We start from the raw sequence: 5,469 nt of genomic DNA, 5'->3' as shown, positions 1-5,469 counted from the left end.
AGTTCCCATTGATGCATACGTGGTTTCCCCTAATGTGAACGTGTTCTCACGTTAACGACGTACCTTTGTCACAGTGAAAGAACCAGCATAGATGCATTATTATTAGCTGAAGTTCATAAGGCTTCTCAGGTGGTGTTAGTGGCAAAGAACTGCCTGTCAATGCAGGAGTGTGAGAACATGTGGGTCCGATCCCTGGGTCGGGAAGATCCCCTGGAGAAGGAAATGGCCCTCAACTCCAGTATTCTTGCCTGGAAAATCCCAGGGACAGAGGAGCCTGGCGGGCTACAGTCCATGGGGTCACAAAGAGTTGGACACGACTGAGTGACGTAGCACAGCACACACTTCTTTGAGTTTCCCATAGTTTTTACCTCATGCCCTTCTGGTCCAGGAGCCCCAGCACACCACATTGAATTAACCTTATCTTACTTGGCTCTTCTTCCCTGTGAGAATTTCTTAGACCTTCCTTGTTTTTTTTGTTGGTTTGTTTCTTTGTTTGTTACTTATTTTATTTTTTGAGATGAAGATATTATTGAGGTAATATCTCAATAACTTGAGATTGAGATTTTTTGAGATATTATTTTATTTTTCTGAGAGATACGGGCAGGGTGTTTTGTAGAATCTCCCTAAATTAGGACTCGTCTAATGTTTTTCTTATGATTAGATTGGGCTTTGTGAGAAAGATCACAGAGGTGAAGGGCACTCACATCAGCTCAATCGATATGACATCACTGCGGTTCAGCTTGATCTTGATCACCTGACTGAGGTCATGTTTGTCAGGTTGCTCCACTGAAAGTTTGCTCATTTTTTCCTTTCTGTACTGTACTCCGAGGAAGGAGCCTTTCTGTCACTTTTGAGTCTCAAAGGAAAGAGCCTGTATCCAGCAGTGATTGTTTAACAGGGTTTTCCATAAGCAATTTATTATTTCTGGTGCAAGGAACACTGTTGTCGTTCAGTTGCTCAGTTGTGTCCCACTCTTTGCAACCCCATAGACTGCAGCACACCAGGCTTCCCTGCCCTTCACTATTCCCTGGAGTTTGTTCAAACTCATGTCCTTTGAGTCGATGATGCCATCCAGCCATCTCATCCTCTGTTGTCCCCTTCTCCTCCTGCCTTCAACCTTTCCCAGCATCAGGGTCTTTTCTAATGAGTTGGCTCTTCGTGTCAGGTGGTCGAAATATAGGAGCTTCATCTTCAGCATCAGTCCTTACGATGAATATTCAGGGTGGATTTCCTTTAGGATTGACTGGTTTGGAACATTACAAAACAGTATTTGGACTCATTTTCATGTATGACTAGGTAAAGTGAAAGTTGCTCAGTCGTGTCTGACTCTACAGTCCATGGAATTCTCCAGGCCAGAATACTGGAGTGGGTAGCTGTTCCCTTCTGCAGGGGATCTTCCCAACCCTGGGATCAAACCTAGGCCGCCCCCCACCCCCCCCCCCCCCCGCGCCCCCCCGCCCATTGCAGGCGGAATTCCTTAGCAGCTGAGCCACAAGGGAAGCCCAAAAGTTTAGTATCCTCTAAGCACAAGAGGATGCTTAAACCTCCCACCTGGACAGGGACATGAACCCTGGACCCTCAGATTAAAAGTCTGACACTTTACCGACAGAGCTACCCAGGCTCCTGAAGGCTCTTGTCTTGCAAAGCGAAGATGGTGCATTTGCCTTGGGCTGGGTGTAAGGAGGAAGGAAGCCTTCACTGGTAATGCTAAGCCCGTGTCACACTCATGATCCTCGTTTGACAGACACCAGTGGACAAGCCTGCCAGGCTGGTCCAGGCATTTCAGGGATTGGGGTGAGTAGAAGTGGAGGCTTACAGACTGTGTTTCCAATGAAGTAAAAATTATAAATTAAGCAAACCAGCTGTTGGATTATATTCTATCCTCCTGCCAAAAGAAATACTCCTTCACAAAAACATGTGCAAAGCTAGAGACGTCAATAACTGTAAGTTGGTGAATATCAGAGGCAGCTGAATTGAATTATTATCACACATGCCCGGGTGTTCTGTTGATGGTTGTGTTTAGGTCAGTCATAAAGACATAGGTAATTTACAAGTTACACATTTATTCCAGAATTTTAATTTATCCTGCCTTGGATTCAGCAATATCTCCACTTGGGTTGTTTAATCAAGATTTTTCACAAAATTTCTGCTTTGTTAAGAAGGAGTGCCAAATTAGGTAATCTTCTTAAGGCATTGAAGGTTTTAGATAGTTTTTTATTCCAAATTGGGGAAACCAGTTTGCTGGGGCTATAGCAATTTGAATTGCCAATAAAGTTCTTAAAGCACTACTTAAATTCAGAAATATACCACTAATATTATAGAAATGTTCAAATATTGTGATAGGGTTGCATGTGGTAAATTGCATCTATTATAGAAAATATTACATATTTTAATTCATGACAAAATTGTTATTTTATTTCATAATTTAAAGTTTTCCTTAGAGTAATAACTAGGTCCATTCATGGATCTTCTTTCAAATTTCTCAATGCGGAGGTATTATAAATAGTATTTAAATGTAGTGATTAGATATTTAATTTGTTAAAAAAAAAATCTCTGTTCAATTAACAAAATACCCTGATCTATGATTTGTCAGAAGATAGGCTTTCTAACATTTGTTTTGAAAATGTTTATATGTAGTCATGAAAATATTTTCATCTTCTTTTTCTAAATTCTTTATAGTTTATTAGAATCTCACTTTGTTGTGTATTTTACATCAGTTTCTTTCAATTTGGGGAAAAAAATCTCTGAAATTAAAAATACATAGTTTAATAGCTTTGGAAGTGGAATATTATAGTAGATCTGTTTTTTTTTCTTTTTTAAAAATAAGCAATGGATCATTTGTATTCATTCAAATGAATATAGATAGCACACATTCAAAATTAATTTTAATTTTGATGATTATTCACTTTTAATTTGGGAATATTATTTTACTGAATTCTCCTAGTACATCTTAATCTTGTCTAAGTGGCATCTAGTTACTTTAAGGAGAATATATTCCACACCTCACTACATGTTAAATTTTGGTTTAGCATCAAATTTCATGTTCCATCATGGTAGTCCATCTTTGGTCAGGTCCAGAAAACACTACCTTCCATCTCTGGAACTGTCCCAAAGAGCAGCATTCCTGTTGGTTCAGACAAGCCCACTTCTCCCAGCAGTAAGTTCCAACTATGTTCCACACAGCACAGACGCTTCTGGACTTTTGGTAAACATTTTGGCTGACTCATCTTCTTGTTTGCCAGCTATGTAGGTGAGATTGGGCAAGTCTTTCCACTTGTTTTTTTCCATCAGTCTCTTAAGTCAATCCCTAAAACTGGAAGCTATTTTCTCAGTTTTTCAGTAAAGTCTAAACTTATTTTCACAGCCGCTTACTAAAACCCAGTGAAATACATAAATGTTGACTTGTTTTCCTTTTCTTGTAGTTCAGTGATACACATAATGAATACACATTTCTTTGATATGAATTTTGATGCTTCTACAGCATGACTGAGCTGAGTAATAATAACTTTTAAAAGTTGTATGTTTCTTTCCTCACTTTATTACTTATGAGATTCATGGGCTCATCTTGAATTTTCAGTCCTTGAGAATGTTCATTCACTTCATTATGTTTATCTGCATTATATTTTTTTTTAATTTTATTACCCCAAATGGAAACCATTTGTATTAAACCTGAACATTTTCCATTGTTTTCTGTAAATACTTCGCTTTTATTGAGCCAAAAAGCATCATTATGCTTGGCAATTTTAGCTATAGAGTGTCATTTTTTTAAAGAACATCACAGTAAGGGTCTCAATTGGAATCACTTATGTTTACTGAATATTATCGACTATACTTTATTTATCTCTTTTTTCAGTGCTATAAGTGCATTTGTATTTTTTCTGTGTGAGAATTGTATTTTGTGATGTGTAGTTGTATCTTTATTTGGTAAAGAATGTGAGGTTGTAGGCCCTGGAGGAGTATTCTTGCCTGGAGAATCCCATTGACAGAGGAGCCTGGTGGGTTACAGTCCATAGGGTCGCACAGAGCCAGACAGGACTGAAGTGACTTAGCACACATGCATGCATGAGGTTGTAGCAACTTCCTCTGACCTATTCATGTTGTGAATTGATGAGAAAAATTTGCTACTTTGCATTTTTAAAATACCAATTACATTTTTATTAGAGAATATATAGTAAATTGTTCAGGAATTTTATGTGAGTCATGCTTGACAGAAATTTGCTCATTTTTTTTGGTTCCTAGCTTAAAAATATTTAAGCAACATGCTGAGTTCCATTTTCATATATTTCATTTCTTTCATGATCTCAATGATCTACAGCATTAGGCAACAGAACTCAAAAGTGTGTATCATTTAGCCACATTTTCATCTAAAATATGCATACAAATAAATTTGAAAATAAAAAGTTAATATTTTATGTATATTAAACATTTTTTCTTTTGAAAGACTCAAAATTATGTTAAATGAAAGGTGATGTATGAATTATAATGAATGAATATAAACTTTTAACAAAAATGATTGATAACATTTTAATATAATATTTCTTAAAATTCAGTTATATCACATTCAATATTTCATAAAAATAAAACGAGATGCCTTTCTAGCATTCAATGTCCATATAGCTGCCAATGTAAAGAATCAATATCAAGTTTTATACATGTTATATCTAAACCTATTTCCCACAAATTTAAGGGTAATATCAACTATTGAATATTGCAAAATATCTGTTATTGCTGTTTGCAACTGCTGTGAACATCTTGAAATTTGTGAGACTCTTCCAAACTGTGACTGTGAATAGGAAGTGTGTCAGGAAAAAATAGATGCTTGTCATTACTGGGAAACAATAGTTTATGTCAAAAGAATCTGTCTTAGTCCCCCCTCAGACTGCTTCAACAAAATACCATGAATTGAGTGACTTATAAACAGCAGAAGTTTATTGGTCACAGTTCCAGAGGCTTAGAAGTCCGATACCAGGGTGCAGCATGGCTGGGTTCTGGTGGGAGCGTTCTTGCAGACAAATGCCTTTCTGCCCTGTCCTCCTAAGGCAGGGGCCGTGCGGCGGCGGGAGGGGAGCGTGGACAGTGCAGGGAAGACCCGACCCTGTGCCCCTCCTCTTGTGTCTTTTATCACGTCCTTTTATAATAAACTGGTGAGTGAAAGTCGCTCAGCTGTGTATGACTCTTTGCGACCCCATGAGCTATACAGTCCATGGAATTCTCCAGGTCAGAACACTGGAGTGGGCAGCCTTTCCCTTCTCCAGGGGATCTTCCCAACCCAGGGATTGAACCCAGATCTCCCGCATTGCAGGCGGATTCTTTACCAGCTGAGCCACCGGGGAAGACCAATAAGCTGGCAGACAGTAAGTAAACAGCTTTCCTGAGTTCTGCGAGCTGCACTAGTGAATTAATCACACCTGAGGAGTGGGTGGAGCCAGCCTCTGATTTGCAGCTGATTGGTCAGAAGCACAGGTGGCC

General features: G+C 38.6%; 1 non-coding gene across 1 annotated transcript; it reads right to left on the bottom strand.

Moving 5' to 3' along the window:
- Window positions 1–1,548: 1,548 nt before the first annotated feature.
- On the bottom strand, window positions 1,549–1,621 carry TRNAK-UUU (transfer RNA lysine (anticodon UUU)). Its single transcript has one exon. It is a non-coding gene; the product is annotated as a tRNA-Lys (tRNA).
- Between the last annotated feature and the right edge of the window lie 3,848 nt (window positions 1,622–5,469).

The sequence above is a fragment of the Dama dama genome, chromosome 12 (genome assembly GCF_033118175.1).
Source record: "Dama dama isolate Ldn47 chromosome 12, ASM3311817v1, whole genome shotgun sequence".
NCBI classification, from domain to species: domain Eukaryota; kingdom Metazoa; phylum Chordata; class Mammalia; order Artiodactyla; family Cervidae; genus Dama; species Dama dama.
This window is presented reverse-complemented; position numbering and strand designations above follow the sequence as displayed.